Source organism: Podarcis vaucheri (assembly GCF_965113315.1).
Source record: "Podarcis vaucheri genome assembly, chromosome: 9".
NCBI classification, from domain to species: domain Eukaryota; kingdom Metazoa; phylum Chordata; class Lepidosauria; order Squamata; family Lacertidae; genus Podarcis; species Podarcis vaucheri.
In genome coordinates, this window is record NC_138767.1 from 6,726,268 (window position 1) to 6,750,360 (window position 24,093).

At 48.1% G+C, this 24,093-nt stretch overlaps 1 protein-coding gene across 1 annotated transcript in view; it reads right to left on the reverse strand.

Moving 5' to 3' along the window:
* The window catches only part of RNF24 (ring finger protein 24), an 82,483-nt gene extending 75,589 nt beyond the window's left edge, over positions 1-6,894 (reverse strand). The window contains exon 1 of the mRNA XM_082236783.1: positions 6,745-6,894. The gene's annotated coding sequence lies outside the window, so the exon portion shown is untranslated. The remainder of the gene's footprint in view (positions 1-6,744) is intronic.
* Positions 6,895-24,093: the final 17,199 nt, after the last annotated feature.

The following is a 24,093-nucleotide window of genomic DNA, read 5'->3' on the forward strand; positions in this document are numbered from 1 at the left end:
TTATTTATCACTTTGACATCTAATGGGAGGGCGTTCCACAGGGCGGGCGCCACTACCGAGAAGGCCCTCTGCCTGGTTCCCTGTAGCTTTGCTTCTCGCAATGAGGGAACCGCCAGAAGGCCATCGGCGTTGGACCTCAGCGTCCGGGCAGAACGATGGGGGTGGAGACGCTCCTTCAGGTATACTGGGCCGAGGGCGTTTAGGGCTTTAAAGGTCAACACCAGCACTTTGAATTGTGCTCGAAAACATACTGGGAGCCAATGTAGGTTTTTCAAGACCGGTGTTATGTGGTCTCGGCGGTCACCCCCAGTCACCAGTCTAGCTGCCGCATTCTGGATTAGTTGTAGTTTCCGAGTCACCTTCAAAGGTAGCCCCATGTAGAGCGCATTGCAGTAGTCCAAGCGGGAGATAACTAAAGCATGTACCACTCTGGCGAGACAGTCCGCAGGCAGATAGGGTCTCAGCCTGCGTACCAGGTGGAGTTGGTAGACAGCTGCCCTGGATACAGAATTGACCTGCGCCTCCATGGACAGCTGTGAGTCCAAAATGACTCCCAGGCTGCGCACCTGGTCCTTCAGGGGCACAGTTACCCTATTCAGGACCAGGGAGTCCTCCACACCAGCCCGCCCCCTGTCCCCCCAAAACAGTACTTCTGTCTTGTCAGGATTCAACTTCAATCCATTAGCCGCCATCCATCCTCCAACCGCCTCCAGACGCTCACACAGGTTCCACTGTATCCTGCTCCACGTCTCTTTGCGTTACTTCCGGAAGACTCTACTTGCAGCCTGTATGGCCTCAGCAGCATAGCATTAAGAAGAAGAAGAGAAGAAGAAGAGTTTGGATTTGATATCCCGCCTTTCACTCCCCTTCAGGAGTCTCAAAGCGGCTAACATTCTCCTTTCCCTTCCTCCCCCACAACAAACACTCTGTGAGGTGAGTGGGGCTGAGAGACTTCACAGAAGCGTGACTGGCCCAAGGTCACCCAGCAGCTGCATGTGGAGGAGCAGGGAAGCAAACCCGGTTCACCAGATTACGAGTCCACCGCTCTTAACCACTACACCACACTGGCTCTCATAGGATATACATTGCATTCTGCAAAACTGGGGTGCATGGGAACTGAAATCTCCCATGGCTCCCTGAAGGTCCAAAGGGCCAAGGTGCTGTGCTGCATCCTTTAGGACCTGCAGCATTCCAGATGTTGTTGCACTACAGCTCCCATTATCCCTTATCACCAACCACGCTGATGGGAGCTACAATACAGCAACATCTGGAGGACCACAGGTTCCCCTCCCCACCACTCCTTAGGGGACAGAATGGAGGCTACCTATTTCTTCTAGACGCTAGTACAAAATATACTAATGCAAAGCGTGTGTATTGAGGGTATAGTGTTAGAAACTCAGATATATAAGCTAGGTGCCCAATGGCTCCTTAAACCTGGGTTACAGTCGCCAAAACGGAATGTCCACTTGCCATTCTTGGGCCAGGCGGCTCAGAAGTCGTGTTTTTCAATATGATTTTTTGGTCCCTGAAATTCATTCTGATTGTGCAGATAAAGTATCACGGACAGAATTCTACTGGGTGTGTAGATTCAAGGATCCCCAGGCGCGTGCCTCCAGATGGTGGACCAGGCATCTTCACTTGGTCACAAATGGGCGATAGTCAGAGGCAAAATGCGCCTGACTCCTGGCGAATTTCGAATGCTGGTTGGGGGTGAATAGTTGTAGCTCCTTGCAATTCATGGCCCAATTCATGCAGCAGAACAGAGTCATTTCCATATACCCTCTAAAAGCACCCAAGCTAGATCCATTTCTAATCAGCTCTGGACCTCCAACGATCTGGAATCTAACCCATCTTTACACTACAGGCTGTAGGTCGGGGGGGGGATGTATTTATGTCTGAATGGCTCCCCTGCTCTCATTCACAGCATGCCAGGCAGAAGGCTAGGCTAGAACGCTTCTCCCTGACACTTAGTTTTCTATGTGCAGGGAGTATATATGTATTTTAATGCAGCAGAATGCTCCCACACTCCCGCAGCTTGAAGTTGTACAGTCCAGGAACACTTCTGCCATGTGATCTTCTGTTTGTGTAGAATATAGCAGCTGAAATTAAACTCGTGTCCAGTAATCAGACGGCTGAAAGGGAAGGCAAGCTCGGCTTTCCTAGCCTTCAACTCCGAGGGAGGATTCCCTGCAACCAAACATTCCTAATTTATTAGCCATCGTCATGCAGATTGCAGCGCGCCAAGAGAAGAGGACCAGGACAGAGCATGTCAGCTGTTCTGTCTGGCAGGGAAATAAATGCAAGCTGGAGAGACATTGGACGTGCAACTACTGCCGTAGGGACAGAGCTGCACAAATGTGACCTGGAAGAATATCCCTTTGCAAGGCCAGATATGAATATCAAGCATTGCTTGAGCAGTGGCTGGGCTGCCGGATCTTAGGCAAATAACCAAAGTGGTACCTGCAGTGAAAAGCCATGCACAACTCCAGACAGGGGTTTTGTACACAATCACTGCTGCATTTGCCACCTGCCATGTGGACGGCACATTGGCACAAAGAAAGTCATTTGGATGTTCTTACAAAGCGCCCAGGTGGAAAAGACGACCCAACGGAGCAATTAATGTTCCAATTACACAGAAAAGGTCTCACTCCTGATTCTGCCGTGTCGCAGGAGCATGAGCCCCATTTGGAACTGTCAGATCTTCCACCCCGGTTCTTCTATGCTAAGGGTCAGAGTGAATCGTAGAATTGGAAGGGACCCTGAGGGTCATCTAGTCCAACCCGCTTGCGATGCAGGAATAAGCAGCTGTCCCATACGGGGATTGAACCTGCAACCTTGGCATTATCAGCAGCACGCTCTAACCAACCTATCCAGGCTCTCTAATCTGGCAGAACTTAAAATGCAAGCTGTTCCTCCCATTTGTCTTGAGACATTCCAGTATTTTGCTGCACTGATGTGGTCTTCTGGTTCCCAATGCAAATATTAAGCAAATAAAAAGGTAAAGGTAAGGGACCCCTGACGGTAAAGTCCAGTCGCAGATGACTCTGGGGTTGCGGTGCTCATCTTGCTTTACAGGCCGAGGGAGCTGGCGTTTGTCTGCAGACAGTTTTTCCAGGTCATGTGGCCAGCATGACTAAGCCACTTCTGGCGAAACCAGAGCAGTGCACGGAAACGCCGTTTACCTTCCTGCTGGAGTGGTACCTATTTATCTACTTGCACTTTTGGGGGTGTGCTTTCGAACTGCTAGGTTGGCAGGAGTGGGGACCGAGCAACGGGAGCTCACCCCATTGCGGGGATTCAAACCGCCGACCTTCTGATCAGCAAGCCCAAGAGGCTCAGTAGTTTAGACCACAGCGCCACCCATATTGGTTTAAACCCATTTGTAGATCCAAGCACACAGAACTGTTTGCTTCTCTACCTTTTTCAATAATCCAAGTTTCCTTTAGATCAGAACAACCATGTTGGCGATAATGTCTAACACCTGTAGAGTGTTTTCAAGGTGTTCAATGGATTTCACATACATCATCTAGTTGTGATGCTACATCATCCCTGTCAGGTAAGCTAGCATTATTTATTTATATGACTATTTGTAAGCCACCTTCCACCTCTGAGTCACAGAGCAGTGTACAAAAATATTGTCTCCCATTTTCCAGATGGGGGGACTGAGGCAGAGAGAGCACGGTTCTCTTAAGACCACCAAGTGAGTTCATGGCAGAGAAGAGAGAAGTATCAGTTCAGCCTCTTAACCTCTATTCCACACCAGCTCTCCAAAACCCCTCAGTTCCACAGAAGTCTACCATAAAAACATCCAACGATTCACTCCGACCCTTATAAAAACAAAAAACCACCACAGAGTGTGGCTGGTGTTTGAAAATTAACTCGCCGCTCTGTTAAAACAGCTACACATCTACTCCACGTACTATGTATTAATGTTTAATTTCACCAAAACATCTAGTCTCAAATTAACACCATGAGGCTACATGCAGAGAAGACAGCTATCATCAAAGAGGAAAGGAAGAGAGGTCTCAGACGGCAACACTGAGCGTTTTTGCACAACTCCCCCAGAGAAAACCACAAGCCTGTTTTGTTGTTGTTAGAATGACGTTATTTCTTAAAAAGCTGGAAATTTCCAGCAATGTACACCTACTGGACTTCGAGAGAGCGGAACAGAACTTGCAGAAGAAGTGCAGAGGTACACAGGCAACTTAGCAAAAAGGAAGAATCTGTGGGAATCGCAGACACCCCAAAACAAGGATCGTAAGACAGTAGGAAGCGCACTCTGCATTTCGAAGGAGTCCTGCAAGCAAGCAGAGCCACTGAGCCAGCTTTCCGTGTTGCTAAGCACGTTGCAGGCGCGATCAGGAACTACAGATGAAAAAGGGAAGGCCGGAGAGAAGCAATATGCAATCGAATTGCATTGCCAAAGTTTCTTTAGAAATACACACACACACACACACGCAGGAAATCTTTGGCATCTCCTGTGATATTTGCAAAAGGGAGTGGCAGAGGCCAGCATCAGGGGGCCAGAGGACTACATTGGCTCCTCAAGCTATCAAAACCAGCTGCTCTGCAAACACCCCGGGGTAAATTTCCACACTCTTACGCTTTGCCTATGGCAGCGGTTGGTCTCTAACCTTGGCTGAGCCCTGCAGATGTTGATGGGGCGGGCGGGCTCCGATTCCCCTTTAACCATGCAAACATCCGGAGAGCACCACTTTGGCAATCTCTGCGTTCTGGTGTTCGTCCCCCCCCCCCCCCCGCTACTCCCCACAACCTAAGCTCTGTGCTTTCAGACTCTCTTTTACTCAGCGTTAGGAATTTCCTGTGCTCTGCTGGCTCACTCTATAATCAAAGGCTATTTTGCAAAGGAGGGGGAGTCGCTGAGAACTGCTGCAACTTCCTATCCAGACATATAAAAGACACTCTTATAATCTTGTCTGATCTGCCTTTAAACAAGCCAGGGAACTTGCCCTCCTGTCAACTTTTGAAAGACAGGAGGCTGGATGGTTCGCATTTAAAAGAGGAGCTGGACCGGCTTAAAGTGGCACGCACATCCACAGATATCTGGGCCTGCGCTCAGCACAGAGGAAGAGTCATCCAGGACCCAGAGGGGAAAATCCATGCAGCCACTCAGTGGTGCCCATGCTGTTTGGCATAACCCAGTTCAATACAGACTAGCAGAGAGACTGGGCATTGCAACCTGGCGAGGCCAGCCAAAACAAAACAGCAACAACGGAATTAGAAACTGGGGCAGTGCCTTGGGGACCTGGCCTTTCCCCCAAAGCCAAGGTGGGTAGAACGGATCCAACCCTTTCGGGACACACACACACACACACACACATATATATATCCACCGCGGCGACGCTGCCAAGACGTGTTGGCATCTCCCCTAAGGGATACCACATTATTTCCAAACACACCTGCCCACGCTTTCTCGGCTCCACAGAACAACACCCCACAGCAGCCTCAAACTGCGGTGCACGTGTCAAATAACCCCTTAGGGAACGACACACCCCACAACCTGACAGGAAAGGAACCCACGACACGGCCACCTCCCAGTTCCCAGGAACAACCCAGACATCATCCGGAGAACGCCAGCATCACATGCTTCCGCAGAAGGGATGGCAATACAGGTGTGCTGTGCAGAACAGCTGTCCCGTTTCTGGACGGCCCCATAGAAAACACCTTCTTGGCTCCAAGGGGATGGCAAGCCCCACAGCTGCTCTGGGGGGAGACATGCCTCCTCAGCCCCACAGAAGCCCCATACAGACTCCAAGTCTAGCTTAGCCCCATACAGAGAATGAAAAAGGCACAGTTTCAGGGAGCATATGAGGTCAGGGCCCCCTATCCCACCCCCCAAGTTCCAGGTACCCCCCCAATGTCTTCCCTACATCTCACAGCCCCACAGATGAGACAAGATTCCTTCCCCACGGCTCTACAGCGCCCCCTGGCAAGAGACATATGCACTACCCTACAGACTGCCCCGTCGCATCTTCTCACAGCCCTATAGACGGGACCCCCAACCGTAGCCCAAGACCCAGCTACCCCCTCCTCATTGCCCCCAGGGAAGGCCGTCTTCAGAGCGCCCTCCGGCCCATCTCAGCCCCATAAGAAGACAGAGAGCAGGGAGCGCGCAGAGAGGACCACCTAGCATCTCTGGAGAAAGGCCGCCCCACTCGGACGCCCCACAGAGACCCACAAGGACAGACCACCCGCCTCTCTCCCAACCAGTAGCTGGAGCCAAAGGCATCCCAGGGGGACGCTCTTTTCCTTGGGGAACTGTGGGCAAAGAGGGAAGACAGAAAGGACAGGCGGGTGGCCCCCACCTCCTCCCTTCCCAGTCTCTCCCCACACCCCAAATCCCCCCTAGATGCTGCCACTGGGAAGGGGAAAGACAGCGCAGACAGCAACCCCTCTCCCAACGCGCATCTCTCCTCTCTTTGTTGTAAGTCACAGACAGGACTGCCCTTCCTCTGCGCAGCCAGGCAGGCAGGCAGGGGCAAAGAGAAACACCTCAGAGCACCCCCCAAAATTTTATTTTTTTATTGCACGAGATACTGAAAGCTGCAAAACCCCATTTTTTTGCACGGAAGGCTGGAGACCTTAAGGGAAAATACCCAGACACCTCATTTTTGCATGGCAGGCTGGAAACGACCCCGACCCACACACCCCACCCCAGCCTGAACGGAGAAGAGGGGTGAGATTTTTTTTTTGGTCGATGCACACGCAGGACTAGCTACTCACCCAGAGGAGATGCTGCTGCCTGCGCGCCGGCGGAAGAGTCTGCTCTGCTCCGAACGTTGGCAGCCGCTTCACAGGGACAGGCGCCGCTCAATGCCAAGCGGGATGGAACGCAGGCACACAACAGCGGGAAAGGGACCCGGATGCTGGAACACTCCGCCCCGCGAGCGTCTCCCTTCACCCCCCGCCCCGCCCCGTTTCTCAGGCCCCGCCCACAGGCTTTGCCCGTCGAAGGGCAAGGAAAAAGCGCCCCGTGGCGTGGCTTCCCGCTCCGTAGTGCGCAGGCGCGATTCTGCTGCCTTTTTTTTTTAGCTGGCTTCGCACAGGGAGACAGTGGGAACTGATGATATGATATGATATGATATGATATGATATGATATGATATGATATGATATGATATGATATGATATGATATGATATGATAATGTTGTGCTATTCTTTTTTTATGTTGTGCTATTCTTAATCACAGCCAATATAATATAATTGTAATAAATGATCATCAAGAACATAATAAATATAAATATAATAAATATAAATAAATAAGAATAGCATAAAACAATGCAAACAGCAAATTATTAGTCTCTTTTTTGTGTTTTGTTTTTTTTAGATAATTTTATTTATTTATACATACAACAAGAAAAAAACACACACAGAAAAACACAAATACCAAATTACACACAAATTACAAAAATAACCATAGACACATAATTTTCTTGGCAAACAATAAAACATCTATTGGTCTTAACACTAAAGACCCAACTTCCCGTCTATTCCATATTTCAAATTCATATTACGTATTGCCAATACACATTTTTTTCATAATTAAACTTATTCTCAATAAATCTAATTTCTTCTATCTACCTAGCAACTATCACTGAAGTTCCTCGAATGCTGCAACAGAATTTAAACTACTATATTTATTTTTCAGATATTCTTTGAAAACCTCCCATTTAGAAACAAATTCTTTTTTTATGTTGTGCTATTCTTAATCACAGCCAATATAATATAATTGTAATAAATGATCATCAAGAACATAATAAATGCAGTGATTAAGAATAGCATAAAACAATGCAAACAGCAAATTATTAGTCTCACAGTGTCATCAATAAAACTACTAGCACATTTGCAAATATAAGTCAGGAAGAGTTTCAAATTGGGTGGGGGACCCCCGCACCCTCCAACGTTTCTCTGATGAAACTAGGGACTCTCTACTCCTTAATAATAATCTTATTATTCATACCCAGCCCACCTGACTGGGTTGCTGCAGCCACTCTAGGCAGATTCCAACATATATAAAAACATCATAAAACATTAAATATTCTAAAAAAAACTTCCCTCTACAGGGCTGCCTTCAGATGTCTTCTAACGGTTGTAGAGTTATTTATCTCCTTGGCTCTGAGGTGGCATAACTCCATACCCTCCAACATTCCTCCGATGAAAATAGGGACGTCCTAAGGAAAAGGGGACCTTCTGGGATCAAATCAGAAACCAGAACGGCTTCTGTAAATCTGGGACTGTCCTTGTAAAATAGGGATACTTGGAGGGTCTAGCACCCACATGTTGAGGTTAATAATAATAATAATAATAATAATTTCTGCAGCTTTGGGCAAGCATCTTTCCATCCAAACCCTGTTATCTGAGATCCTTCCCTTTTAAACTGGTTTGAATCCAGGGTCTTTCCACATGCAAAATACGGGATCTGCTTTTGAGCACTTTCAGCGAGGAGATCAGCGAGAGCAAAACTGGGCTGCTAAGTCCAGTGTCTTCCTCTCTTTTGGGGGGCATGGTGAACAGTGGGCCTCTGAAACTGGCGTGTCTTCCTAACACTGGCCAGATGGCCCAGAATGGACTTTGTCAAAGAGCTGGAATAGGAAAAAAAGCATTTTAAAATCCAGTTGGTCTCCAAGCTTAGAACAGCATAAAAAGGTAAAGGGACCCCTGACCATTTGGTCCAGTCGCGGACGACTCTGGGGTTGCGGGGCTCATCCCACTTTATTGGCCGAGGGAGCCGGCGTACAGCTTCCAGGTTATGTGGCCAGCATGACTAAGCCGCTTCTGGCGAACCAGAGCAGCGCACGGAAACACAGTTTACCTTCCCACTGGAGTGGTACCTATTTATCTACTTGCACTTTGACATGCTTTTGAACTGTTAGGTGGGCAGGAGCAAGGACCGAGCAACGGGAACTCACCCCATCACAGGGATTCAAACCGCCGACCTTCTGATCGGTAAGCCCTAGGCTCAGTGGTTTAACCCACAGCACCACCCGCGTCCCTTTGGAACAGAATACTTTACTTCTATTGCATGTCTAGGGGGGTGAGGGTGCCAGGGGGCACCCATCATGGTGGGAAGAGCATCCTTTACAAGACAGAAATGGTGGAAACAGCTAGAGGCAGCGAGGTCTATGGAATTGCTTCATGCAGTTTAAATGTCCTCAGCAAGAAAGTGAAAATGAAATAAATCAAAGTCCGATTCACCATCTTTTCCTGGTGCCACACAGTGGTGTTGCATGTGGCAGTGGGGCAGTTGCCCTGGGCTCAGTTTTATTGGGGTGAGCCAGACCCTCCAAGTGTCCCTAATTTCCAGGGACAGTCCCTGATTTAGAGAAGCCATCCCAGTTTCTGATTTGATCCCAGAATGTCCTGTGTTTCCTAAGGATGTCCCTATTTTCATCAGAGAAATGTCGGAGGGTATGGAGTTATCCAACCCCCGAGCCGTCTGAAGGCAATCCTGTCTGGGGAAGAGGTGTTTTTAAAAAATGTTTAATGTTTTATTATATTTTTATATATGTTGGAAGCTGCCCAGACTGCTGGGACAACCCAATAAGATGCATGGGGTATAAATAGTAAATTGTGGAATGGAACGTCCCTATTTTCATTGGAGAAATGTTGGAGGGTATGGACTGCATTTCGCTCCTCCTCAGGATGATGACGCAGCAGAGCGTCAGGAGCGGGAGTCAGAAACAGGTCAGCAATAAATCAACCGGTATCAGTGAAACTAACTCTTTCTTCAAGGAAACTTCTGGGCTGCATCAATAGGAGTGTATATATATATATATATATATATATATATATATATGCAGGTTTTGGTGTCTTCGGGTGTCTTCCCGTGTAAGAGTCGGGGTGTCTGGGCGACGTTTCGACGAGGTCTCACTCGTCATCTTCAGGCTGGTGCTTTCGGCTTCTTGTTACTGGAACTTGTTACTGGTTCCAGTAACAAGAAGCCGAAAGCACCAGCCTGAAGATGACGAGTGAGACCTCGTCGAAACGTCGCCCAGACACCCCGACTCTTACACGGGAAGACACCCGAAGACACCAAAACCTGCATTCCTGTACCCGTGAAAATCTACGAAAATATATATATATATATATTGGTTTTACAAAAGTTTTTTAAACAATACGAACATATAAAAAGTTTGCAGGGCATCAGTTGAAGAAGGAGCAAAAAGGGTTTTCTTGTGTGTGTGTGTGTGTTTCTTTGTGGCTCATTAGCTGTTTTCCCTGTGTAAAGGTCAGAGGGGGCAGGGTTTCTGTTGAGGCAGGGGATTAGCTGTGGGAGGAGCTTATCAGAGTTTGCAGGGCATCAGTTGAAGAAGGAGCAAAAAGGGTTTTCTTGTGTGTGTGTGTTTCTTTGTGGCTCATTAGCTGTTTTCCCTGTGTAAAGGTCAGAGGGGGCAGGGTTTCTGTTGAGGCAGGGGATTAGCTGTGGGAGGAGCTTATCAGAGTTTGCAGGGCATCAGTTGAAGAAGGAGCAAAAAGGGTTTTCTTGTGTGTGTGTGTTTCTTTGTGGCTCATTAGCTGTTTTCCCTGTGTAAAGGTCAGAGGGGGCAGGGTTTCTGTTGAGGCAGGGGATTAGCTGTGGGAGGAGCTTATCAGAGTTTGCAGGGCAGCGGCGCGCGCCTAGCGGCGCGTGCAGTTAGATCCATCTTTTAGATTTAGGGGAGCTAGTCTCAAACGTTTGTGGGGGGAGATCTAGGTGTTTTTTTGTGTGGGGGAAGTTATTTGTCCTGTCTTCAAGCTTTTTATGATGGAGGACCTCTGTAGCCAACCCCAACGACACGATCTCAAGATGGAAGGGGAGGGAACAGCTGCAGTCGCCTGCGATTCCTGCGCAATGTTTGCCATCTTGCCAAAGGTTGCAGGCAGCTTTACCTGCAGCAATTGCATGTTGATTGCTCTCTTAAAAGACAAAGTCCAGCAACTGGAGGAACGTGTAGCTACGCTCCAAAGAATTAGAGAGCTGGAGCTCTTCTTGGAAGCAACAGAGCACACCGTCTCCACCAAGGAGGAGACAGGGGACTCCCCTGAGAAGGAGTCTAGTTCACCATCACAGGAGCCAGATATATGCAGAAACGTGACTCAAAGAAGTAGGAGGCCCAGGGTTCACTCTGATTGCTTAGAAATACACAATCGCTTTGAGGTCCTCTCCCCTAGCATGGAAGACGAAGAGCAGACTCCATTTGAGGATCTCTCCCTCATTACAGTCGATCAGGTATATGAAGACGAGCAGCAAAGTCAGTCCTCAGGGAATGTGCAGGCGACCTTGGAACGGACAGCTCACGGAAGAACCCCGACCAAACCCAAGAGGAGGCGTGTAGTGGTGATAGGGGATTCCCTACTGAGGGGAACAGAAGCAGTGATCTGTGGGCCTGACAAGATGTCTCGGGAAGTGTGCTGTCTCCCCGGGGCTAAGATCCAAGATGTAACTGAACGACTGCAAGGAATCATAAAACCCACTGACAAATACCCCTTCCTCTTGGTTCATGTGGGAACCAATGACACTGCAAGCAATAGCCTCCAGAAGATCAAAAGAGACTACGAGGCTCTCGGCAGGAAATTGAAGCAACTAAATGCACAAATTGTCATCTCATCTGTCCTCCCAGTTGAACGACGTGGCCCAGGGAGAGAGGGGAAAATAGTGGAAGTGAACAGCTGGCTTCGCAAATGGTGTAAACAGGAACGGTTTGGATTCTTAGATCACGGACTGCAGTTTCTTGAAGATGGACTTCTGGCAAGTGATGGGCTGCACCTCACAACGGTTGGGAGAAATGTTTTTGCCAAAAATCTCAGAAACCTCATCAGGAGGGCTTTAAACTGACTAATGTGGGGGAGGGAGACAGTGCTCCTGAAGGTAGGAGCCTATCAATTAATGAAGATGATCATCCAAATGTCATAGACCAAATGGAGAAAACAGCACACGGACCTAGTGGTGGGAGGAAAAAATCCTTAAATAAGAGACACGGGGGAATGATTAATGGACTTCAATGTCTGTACACTAATGCGCAAAGCATGGGAAATAAACAAGATGAGCTTGAGCTCTTGGTACAGCAAACTAAATATGACATAATAGGCATCACTGAAACCTGGTGGGATAAGTCCCACGATTGGAATGTAATAATGGGGGGATACAATCTATTTCAGAGAAACAGACCAGACAAGAAAGGAGGAGGAGTGGCGTTATATGTCAGGGATGTGTATACCTGTGAAGAGATCCAAGATTTAGATCCTCAAAGCCAAAGTGAGAGCATTTGGGTCAAAATTAAGGGAGAGAAGAATAACAGAGACCTCATTGTGGGAGTTTACTATAGATCCCCAAGCCAAACGGAGGACATAGATGATGCCTTCCTGGAACAGATGGCCAAGCATGCAAAAGGAAGGGAGATAGTAGTAATGGGGGACTTCAATTACCCGGATATTTGTTGGACGTCAAACTCAGCCAAGAGCATAAGGTCAAACAGATTCCTCACTGGCCTTGCAGACAACTTCATTGTCCAGAAAGTGGGAGAAGCAACAAGAGGAACAGCCATTTTAGATCTGGTCCTAACCAATGTTGATGACCTGGTTAGTGGGGTAGAAGTGGAAGGATCATTAGGCGCGAGTGATCATGCTCTTCTGAAGTTTACTATACAGCGGAAAGGAGCAGCCAAGCATACTAGGACTCAATTTCTTGACTTTAAGAAAGCCGACTTCATAAAACTTAGGGAAGTGCTGGGTGAGATCCCATGGACAACAATACTAAAAGGAAAGGGAGTTCATGATGGCTGGGAGTTTGTTAAGAGGGAGATACTAAAAGCACAACGTCAGGCAATACCAATGAGACGGAAACATGGAAGGTGCCTAAAGAAGCCAGGGTGGCTATCTAAAGAACTTTTAACTGAATTAAGATTAAAAAAGGATGTGTACAAAAAATGGAAAAGGGGGGAAACCACCAAAGAGGAATTCAAACAAATAGCCAGCACATGTAGACACAAAGTCAGAAAAGCTAAAGCACAGAATGAACTCAGGCTTGCTAGAGAGGTTAAAAGCAACAAAAAAGGCTTTTATGGGTATGTTCGTAGCAAAAGGAAGAACAAAGAAACTGTGGGGTCACTCAGAGGAGAAGATGGTGAAATGCAAACAGGGGACACAGAAAGGGCTGAACTACTCAATGCCTTCTTTGCCTCAGTCTTCTCCGATAAAGAAAACAATGCCCGACCTGAAGAATTTGGAGCAAATGATTCAGCAAAGGAAACACAGCCCAGAATAACTAAGGAGATAGTACAAGAATATTTGGCTAGTTTAGATGTATTCAAGTCTCCAGGGCCAGATGAACTGCATCCAAGAGTATTGAAAGAACTGGCAGATGTGATCTCAGAACCACTGGCAGTCATCTTTGAGAATTCCTGGAGAACAGGCGAAGTCCCGGCAGACTGGAGGAGGGCAAATGTTGTCCCTATTTTCAAAAAGGGGAAAAGAGAGGACCCAAATAATTACCGCCCAGTCAGTCTGACATCAATAGCAGGGAAGATTCTGGAGCAGATCATTAAGCAAACAGTCTGTGAGCACCTAGAAAGGAATGCTGTGATCACCAATAGTCAGCATGGATTTCTGAAAAATAAGTCATGTCAGACTAACCTGATCTCGTTTTTTGACAGAATTACAAGCCTGGTAGATGAAGGGAACGCAGTGGATGTAGCCTACCTTGATTTCAGCAAGGCATTTGACAAGGTGCCCCATGATATTCTTGTAAAGAAGCTGGTAAAATGCGGTCTTGACTATGCTACCACTCAGTGGATTTGTAACTGGCTGACTGACCGAACCCAAAGGGTGCTCATCAATGGTTCCTCTTCATCCTGGAGAAGAGTGACTAGTGGGGTGCCACAGGGTTCTGTCTTGGGCCCGGTCTTATTCAACATCTTTATCAACGACTTGGATGATGGACTCAAGGGCATCCTGATCAAATTTGCAGATGACACCAAACTGGGAGGGGTGGCTAACACCCCAGAGGACAGGATCACACTTCAAAACGACCTTGACAGATTAGAGAACTGGGCAAAAATAAACAAGATGAATTTTAACAGGGAGAAATGTAAAGTATTGCACTTGGGCAAAAAAAATGAGAGGCACAAATACAAGATGGGTGACACCTGGCTTGAGAGCAGTACATGTGAAAAGGATCTAGGAGTCTTGGTTGACCACAAACTTGACATGAGCCAACAGTGTGACGCGGCAGCTAAAAAAGCCAATGCAATTCTGGGCTGCATCAATAGGAGTATAGCATCTAGATCAAGGGAAGTAATAGTGCCACTGTATTCTGCTCTGGTCAGACCACACCTGGAGTACTGTGTCCAGTTCTGGGCACCACAATTCAAGAAGGACACTGACAAACTGGAACGTGTCCAGAGGAGGGCAACCAAAATGGTCAAAGGCCTGGAAACGATGCCTTATGAGGAACGGCTAAGGGAGCTGGGCATGTTTAGCCTGGAGAAGAGGAGGTGAAGGGGTGATATGATAGCCATGTTCAAATATATAAAAGGATGTCACATAGAGGAGGGAGAAAGGTTGTTTTCTGCTGCTCCAGAGAAGCGGACACGGAGCAATGGATCCAAACTACAAGAAAGAAGATTCCACCTAAACATTAGGAAGAACTTCCTGACAGTAAGAGCTGTTTGACAGTGGAATTTGCTGCCAAGGAGTGTGGTGGAGTCTCCTTTTTTGGAGGTCTTTAAGCAGAGGCTTGACAACCATATGTCAGGAGTGCTCTGATGGTGTTTCCTGCTTGGCAGGGGGTTGGACTCGATGGCCCTTGTGGTCTCTTCCAACTCTATGATTCTATGATTCTATGATTCTATGAAAAAGACATACAAACACGTATAATTTCATAACTTTTTTTTCATAAACCTCGTTTCTCGGACTCCCCCATACCTCCCTTTTCTGCATCCCAATGTCCAAAGTTTTCCAGCAACTTCCAATTAAATCTGTCAAACATATGTCTTCTTAATCTTTCCTTCAGTCTAATCTTATATCGCTGTAACCCTTTCTTTCTCAAAACCTTGACATTCTAACATTCATCAAGTCTATAATAGTCCTTAAGATAGATTTTAAATTTCTTCCATTCTTCTTCTGCCGTCTCCTTCCCCTGGTTGCGGATTCTGCCGGTCTTCTCAGCCAATGTCATATGGTCCATCACTTTCATCTGCCATTCTTCCAGAGTGGGTAGATCTTGTGTCTTCCAAAACTTTGCGATGAGACTAGGAGTATAGCATCTAGATCAAGGGAAGTAATAGTGCCACTGTATTCTGCTCTGGTCAGACCTCACCTGGAGTACTGTGTCCAGTTCTGGGCACCACAGTACAAGAAGGACACTGACAAACTGGAACGTGTCCAGAGGAGGGCAACCAAAATGGTCAAAGGCCTGGAAACGATGCCTTATGAGGAACGGCTAAGGGAGCTGGGCATGTTTAGCCTGGAGAAGAGGAGGTGAAGGGGTGATATGATAGCCATGTTCAAATATATAAAAGGATGTCACATAGAGGAGGGAGAAAGGTTGTTTTCTGCTGCTCCAGAGAAGCGGACACGGAGCAATGGATCCAAACTACAAGAAAGAAGATTCCACCTAAACATTAGGAAGAACTTCCTGACAGTAAGAGCTGTTTGACAGTGGAATTTGCTGCCAAGGAGTGTGGTGGAGTCTCCTTTTTTGGAGGTCTTTAAGCAGAGGCTTGACAACCATATGTCAGGAGTGCTCTGATGGTGTTTCCTGCTTGGCAGGGGGTTGGACTCGATGGCCCTTGTGGTCTCTTCCAACTCTATGATTCTATGACTCTATGAAACACGATCGACCCAGGAGGTGCAGGAACTTGTCCTGGTAGATCTTGCATTGGTGGGGACTGAAGGTCCCCAGCTTTCTACGGTTGGCTACATAAGTCTCCTCATCCCCAGGGTCCTTCCCAAGGAGGGTTGCCACCTTTGTTCTGGCAAAATGTGGGGCGGGGTGGTTGGGGGGGGGGCATTCAAAGCAATGCATTGCAATCTATTGCAGCCTAACAGAATGGCCCCTCTGGAATTTGTCACACACACCAATTTGTAAATCTGTCTGTGCTTGGCTACTCAGAGCTAAAATACATGGCTTTTCATGTGCCCTTTCAAACACATGCATAGGGAATCCCTAACTTGGCAGAGAGAGAGAGAGAAGACCTGAAATACAGGACAAAACTCTATATGACGAAGCATTTTAAATCGAAATACGGGACAATCCTGTATTATACAGGTGGCAACCCTATTCCCAAGCAACCTGAGACTTTGCCAATGTGCCTTGCCTTTGCTCTGCCCTGTTCATGCCTCTTTTGGTCCTGGGAGACCAGTGGGGAGGGGAGCGGATTGCAGCAGGAGGGGGAGACTCCCTGGCTTCTTCAGAAGCCTGACTCATCTCTGCCTCTTGACCAACTGCCTCTCCAGCCTCTAATTCTGAACTGCTCTCTGCCACAGCCTCTTCCTGCTCACCAAACCCTGTTCCCTCCTCAGCTTCTGATGCCCCCTCCTCCTCCAATTCTTCTCCCTCTTCTCCCTCTGACCACACATTGTTGTCCCACCACCAATCTCTGGGCTCTGAGCCTTCTTCCCCTGGGGGTTCCCTTGGGGGTTCCCCAGCTGCTGCCTCCCACCATTCCTTTGTGTCCAGCCAGACCATGGCACAGAGTGATGTTTTGGAAGGCAAGGGGGGTTGTGGTCTGCCAGGAGATGGCCTCCTGTGGAGGGGACTTCCTCTGAATTTCCCCCCAAAAAACTTGGTGAGGAATTTTGCTGCTGCTTTCATGCTCGCAGATCCAAGCCGAAAGTTCTGCAGCAAATGTCACTTCAAGATATTTGCTCTCTGGACTCCTGGCTTTACGCATCATGACGTGCGTTGGCTTCCAGAGGTAGTTCAAGGTAGCCTGGCTTGTGTGAGCGAATAGCGTTGCATCACAGGCTTGAACTCCATGCCTGCCAACTCCCGTGATTTATGCAAACCATTGCATAATGGCGGAAGCCCATGTCTGCTCTTCAAAACAAACCTTTCTAGTCATTTTCTGCAACACCCGGGGGCTGGATCCAGGGTTCTGGAGGTCAATGGCAGTGATTCATTGGGTAGAGCTTTGGGGAATGAAGAACTAAATGAAGAACATCTCTGGAAACACGCAAAAGGTAAGCCCAGTTCCACAATTGGTGGAAATGTTTCCTTTAAAAAAAAAAAAGTTTTTATTTATACTTTTCAAGTTTATACATTTCATTAGTTTTACAATCAATTTAACATTTCAAAATTTGACTTGCATCCCCCTCTTTCTGCGGTTCCTTAAATTTGTTTTTTAATATCTTCTGCATATCCAAATTGACCTAATTTGCTCATTTATTCATCTTCTTTAAATATATACTCTTATAGAACTGCAGATTATTACAATAATCCTGCCGATGTTTCTATCTGTTTATAATTCATCTGTAAATATTCAATAAACCATTTCCATTATTCTATAAAAAGTTTGTTACAGTATTTTGATTTCTTATTCTTCCAGTAAGTTTTGCCATTTCTGCAGATTCCATAAGTTTTTGTATCCATTCTTCCTTTACTGGGACTTCTGCTTCTTTCCACTTTGGGGCAAGTAGCATTCTTGCTGCTCTAGCAGCGTACATAAATAAATTTCTATACAATTTAGGTAGTTCTGCCCCTATAATTCCAATCTCCCTTTAGTGAAGAGGTGGGGAAGCTTATTTTTTGTTGAGGGTTACATGTCTTAAGGGATGACCTGCAGTGGGTGGGGCCACAGCCAGCAGTGGGTGGGGCAAGAGCCAAGAATGGGCGGGGCAAGCTGCTGGATGAGGAAGTGATTGCAGAGGGCTTCCCCTCATCTTCCATTGCTCTATATTTTCCAGCATTCTTTACACTCCCCCTTCCTTCTCTCTTGTTTGCTCCCAGTTCTGCATGAAACTCATTCTAGGGCCACAGGGAGACCACATCTGCTTTAGGACATGTGAGCAGGTGGCTCTTGGTGGAATAAGGAGTGAGACAAGCTATGTACAATACACAAATACATAAAATACATGTGCAAAGCTGGATTTATATAACTGAGTGGATATTGGCCCTCTGCCAATCCAGGAAACCCACTACAGCCATACCTTGGAAGTCGAACGGAATCCGTTCCAGAAGTCCGTTCGACTTCCAAAGCGTTCAAAAACCAAAGTGCGGCTTCTGATCGGAAACCGTAAAAACCCTGCTGGACGTTCGGCTTCCAAAAGGACGTTCGAAAACCGGAACAGTCACTTTCTGGTTTCAATCGTTCGGGAGCCAAAACGTTCAAGAACTAGGCTGTTTGAAAACCAAGGTACGACTGTACTACAATGGTACCTCGGGTTACATACGCTTCAGGTTACATTCACTTCAGGTTACAGACCCCGCTAACCCAGAAATAGTACCTCGGGTTAAGAACTTTGCTTCAGGATGAGAACAGAAATTGCGCGGTGGCAGCGGGAGGCCCCATTAGCTAAAGTGGTGCTTCAGGTTAAGAACAGTTTCAGGTTAAGAACAGACCTCCGGAACGAATTAAGTACTTAACCAGAGGTACCACTGTATAGTATTCCTGTTAGGAATATTGAGAGCTGTTTGGCAGTGGAACAGATTCCCTTAGGAAGCAGTAGGTTCTCCTTCTTTGGAGGTTTTTAAGCAGAGGTCGGAGGACCAACTGTCAAGGATGCTTCAGTTGAGATTCCTGCATTGCAGGGGGCTGGAATAGATGACCTTTGGTGGTCCCTTCCAACTCTGCAATTCTATGATTCTACGAGGGGCACCAGCAAGTGAGTTTATAAACAAACACATCCCCAGCTCTAGCCTGGGACTTTCTTCACGCAAAGCAATTGCTGTACCTCTGAGTTACGGCCCTAGCTGCCACTGCAAGGAACGCAGAAAAAATATGGCCCGTCCCTGTTCTCAGATATCATTTGACAGGGATACGAGCAGCAGTTCCCACCGCTGTCACAGATCCAGGGTAGCATTCTGCTGCCAAAAGTTTTGCAAGCCCTTCTTAGAGGTGTGCAAAATCAGCACCTGGGCTTGCTGTGTAATTCTCAGCCTTTCAGCCACCATCATTTTAATCTGGGATGACGGGAAAGCCCTCCGTGCCAGGAAAATAAAACCCCGTGCATTGTTGTGTAATAAGCGACTGGGAGAGCTCGCAAATTCTCCCTGAGATTTTGACACAGGTAAGCTGACGGCACTTGGCCTAAGCCCAGGGAATCAGCAGGATTTCGGAGAGCGCCGTTCTTAAGGGTTCAGCTTAACTGGTCTCTGTGAACGACGCAAGCAGCTTTCCCTCTTATTGCTGTATTTTGGAAACAGGGCTTTTCTGGCCAGAGGGACGTGTGAGCGATATGAGACAGGGCCAAACAGCCAGGCAGCCTGGTCCTAATGAGAACCTTATTAGTCCTGTGGGAATCCCCTGCCCAGAAAGGAGAGGGGTTTTCCCAAAGGCTATTTTCATGAACAGTCGTCTGTGGTCAATTCCAGCAGTAGCTCGACTCTGGATGCTTCCCAACGTGGCTGGTTTAGAGTGGGGAGGTAGGAACCTCTTTTTTTAGCCTAGGGGCCACATTCTCTCCTAGGCCAACTTCCAGGGGCCACGTCCCAGGTAGTGGGCAGAATCAGGAGCAAAAGTGGGCAGAGCAAGAAATTTTAATTTAATCACACACCCCTCTCTGCTGTCAGGAGAGAGCTGGCAGTAAATCACCTTGTGCAAGTTGGCGTTAACGCTTTGTGAGCAAAAATGTGATCTGCACAGACTTGCTGGAGTGTCAGGCCCAGTGCTTTTTTTTCTAGAAAAAAGGTGCAGGAACTCTGCCCTGTCCCTCCTGCAAGCCGGAGAGGCAGGACTGTTAAGTTGTGGGTGATCATATCAGACGACACAGCGATTCTTCAAACAGCTCTTGTTTATTCACAGGCCAGAACAGAACTGAACTGAAGGGTTCAGTCAGCCTGCTTATATAGAGCTCCAGTACAATGTAACTGGTCTGGTCAAGTTGCATGGAATCAATTTCAACCCGTTACCCCCGAGGATGTGGACAGGCTGCTTGGACGCGTGAAACCAACCACCTGTCTCCTTGATCCTTGCCCATCCTGGCTAATAAAAGCAAGCCGGGAAGGGCTGGGCGATGGGCTCTGCGGGGTGGTGAATGCTTCCCTCTGTGAGGGAACATTCCCAGATCCGCTGAAAGAGGCGGTCATTAAACCGCTTCTTAAAAAACCATCTTTAGACCCGGCCAGTATGGCCAACTATCACCCAGTCTCAAATCTGCCATTCTTGGGCAAGGTGATTGAGCGTGTGGTTGCTGAACAACTCCAGGCACGCCTGGAGGATGCGGACCATTTGGATCCCTTCCAATCAGGGTTCAGGCCTCATCATGGGACTGAAACTGCCTTGGTCGCACTGGTTGATGATCTCCGGCGAGCTAGGGACAAAGGTGAGAGTTGTTTCCTAGTTCTGCTGGATCTCTCAGCGGCCTTTGATACAATCGACCATAACATCCTTCTGGACTGTCTAGAGGGGTTGGGAGCTGGGGGCACTGTTATACAGTGGTTTCGCTCCTTCCTCCTGGGCCGTGTTCAGAAAGTGGTGGTGGGGGATGAGTGTTCAGACCCTTGGGCCCTCACTTGTGGGGTGCCTCAGGGTTCCGTCCTTTCCCCCATGCTTTTTAACATCTATATGAAGCCGCTGGGAGAGATCATCAGGGGGTTTGGACTGGGTGTCCATCAATATGCAGATGATACCCAGCTCTACCTTTCTTTCAAATCAGAACCAGTGAAGGCGGTGAAGGTCCTGTGTGAGTGCCTGGAGGCGGTTGGAGGATGGATGGCGGCTAATGGATTGAAGTTGAATCCTGACAAGACAGAAGTACTGTTTTTGGGGGACAGGAGGCGGGCTGGTGTGGAGGACTCCCTGGTCCTGAATAGGGTAACTGTGCCCCTGAAGGACCAGGTGCGTAGCCTGGGAGTCATTTTGGACTCACAGCTGTCCATGGAGGCGCAGGTCAATTCTGTATCCAGGGCAGCTGTCTACCAACTCCACCTGGTACGCAGGCTGAGACCCTACTTGCCCGCGGACTGTCTGGCCAGAGTGGTGCATGCTCTAGTTATCTCCCGCTTGGACTACTGCAATGCGCTCTACGTGGGGCTACCTTTGAAGGTGACTCGGAAACTACAGCTAATCCAGAATGCGGCAGCTAGACTGGTGACTGGGGGCGGCCGCCGAGACCACATAACACCGGTCTTGAAAGACCTACATTGGCTCCCAGTACGTTTCCGAGCACAATTCAAAGTGCTGGTGTTGACCTTTAAAGCCCTAAATGGCTTCGGCCCAGTATACCTGAAGGAGCGTCTCCACCCCCATCGTTCTGCCCGGACACTGAGGTCCAGCGCCGAGGGCCTTCTGGCGGTTCCCTCATTACGAGAAGCGAAGCTACAGGGAACCAGGCAGAGGGCCTTTTCGGTGGTGGCGCCCGCCCTGTGGAATGCCCTCCCATTGGATGTCAAGGTGATGGACAACTACCTGACATTCAGAAGACATCTTAAGGCGGCCCTATTCAGGGAAGCTTTTAATGTATGATATTTTAGTGTTTTTTGGTTTCTGTGGAAGCCGCCCAGAGTGGCTGGGGAAACCCAGCCAGATGGGCGGGGTACAAATAATAAATTATTATTATTATTATTATTATTATTATTATTATTATTATTAACTGTAACAATTTTCTAAAACTATCCAATCACTGAACGTCACTTTCGATCCCTTATTTGCATAACTATCTACAGTATCCCCCTGCTGGCCCAGGGTGAGAACTTCAGTACATAACAAGGGCAGCTTGCAGAACTGAGGCACAGGAAAGTCTTCTTCCCGCACATCAGTTGTTAGCCCGGGAGGCTGAAAAGCCTCATTAAATCCCCACAGTGCTTCTGGTTCATGAGAATACCCTCTCCAAGATGTCCTCTTTGCACTCTAGGGAGAGTTTTCTTGTGAGTCAGAGGCGTGGTGTGGGACGAGGTGTCGGAACTGCGTTCTGGTGCATTCTGGCTGAAAAAAAGCCCTGGTCGTGCCTACTGAGCATAGCAGCTCATCTACAGCAGGTTTTGACCCCATAAAGCAGTTGCTGAGACTGAAGGTCCACAGCTGCCTAAGTCCCCTCCTCTCCAGGGTTTTCCCCCAAGCAATCTGAGACTGTGTGAAGCTAACTTCTCCACCCTCTTCATGCCTCTTCTGGTTCTGGGAGACCAGTGGGGAGGGGAGCTTGTCGCAGCAGGAGGAGGAGACACTTGTGACTCCTCATCAACCAGACTCATCTCTGCCTCTGGGCATTCCTCTTCTTCTGCTTCAGCTTCTGCCTCTGATTCTGGAGTCCTGTTACCTCTTCAGCTTCTGACACCTCCTGTTCTTCTTCTTCTTTCTCTTCCCACTCATCGTTGTCCCATCACCACTCCCCAGGCTCTTTGATGCTGCTAATGCAGTGGCTTGACTTAGCCCCTGGAGACAGACAGATGCCTGCAACACCTCCCGGGAGCATCAGACAGCATGAACAATGGCCATGGGTGCTAGGAGTTGCACTTCAGAAACATTAGGAGGGCCACAGGTCCCCCACGTCCAATGTAGCACGGTTCATTTTTGCCCATGTGGTTTGAAACAAAACCAAGTTGTCAAATGCATCGAACCCACAAATGTCGGACTTCAGGGAATTGGCTTCCTCCCCTGTGGCAGTAGATAAGCAGAACAAAGGAAAAGGAGTCTTCTTACCAGTTAGAAACTTTAATAATCACAGCGAGAGAACAAAGAACACATTTTCTAGTAATGGCGGTGCTCCCAACTAAGGATTCCACCCCCTTCCCCCCCTATTAATCTACGTCCCTACTACTTCTTGTAATCTGAGCTTGTACCTCAGGCATAAGCAAACTCTGGCCCTCCAGATGTTTGGGACTACAATTCCCATCATCTCTGACCACTGGCCCTGTTAGCTAGGGATGATGGGAATTGTAGTCCCAAACATCTGGAGGGCCAGAGTTTGCCTATGCCTGTTGTACCCTCTGTGCTTTCTCTCCTGCCACTTTCTGAGCTCTCCGTGGCCTTGGAGAATGCTGCCAAGAGACTGTGAATCTGCTAACCCTCTCTCTTCCAGTGTTTCTTCTCCTAGCTATTCCCAATCCAGTATTTCCCAGCTTCTGCATTTCTGAACTATGTCCCTCTGCAAACCACTGTTCCAAATCTATACTGTGGCTCCCACCATTCCTCCTCAGTGCAGCCCTCCTCAGCACGGTCCCTAACAACAAAGCACCTTCTGCAGTGGTCTGTGAGACCCGACAGTCAGTTTGATGTTGGGTCTCGCAGAACACATTCCAATGGACTTTCCATGGCCCAACATCTGGACAGAGGACCAACACGTCCCGTCCTTCAGGAGGGCTGCACCAGCTGATATTCCCTACTCTGCACCCTTAATCGAAGTGCATGGAGTGGGGGCTTTAGTTCTTATGCTATAGCCCAAAAGATCGTCGGCTGCTCTTGCTCTGGCCTCTCTCCACATGTGATATTTCAGGGGACGGAGTCAGCAGTGTGGGGGGCCCCCGAGCTACAGGCAGGAGGACGTCTCTTGCCTGTGGTGTTGCTATCGGCCTTTCCACATATATTTGCGGTGACAGAATGGGCCAGATTGCTGACGCAGCCCACCGAGGACAATGTGTTCTGTAGGAGCATGCTGTTCCTTTGTTGCTTCGTAGCGAGCACAGAAGCCAAACTATTGCATAGCCTCCAGGATTTCTCCGATGAAAATAGCGACGTCCTATTCCACATCAGGAAGCTGCTCCCACGTTTGATCTCTCGCCACACGCATAGATGTCATGTAAACATCGACGTCGGTCACTTTGAGCCAATTGCAACCTCTCCGCCCCATCTACCTCGCAGGGTTGTCGCAAAGAAAAAATATGTGAGGGAAGGGCAACACCTTCGACAGATAAATGGAATGAAATAAAATTGCAGCTGTAAGTTGCCCTGAGTCCCTGCCAGGGAAAAAGGCAGGAGATGTTGTTGTTGTTGTTTTTGA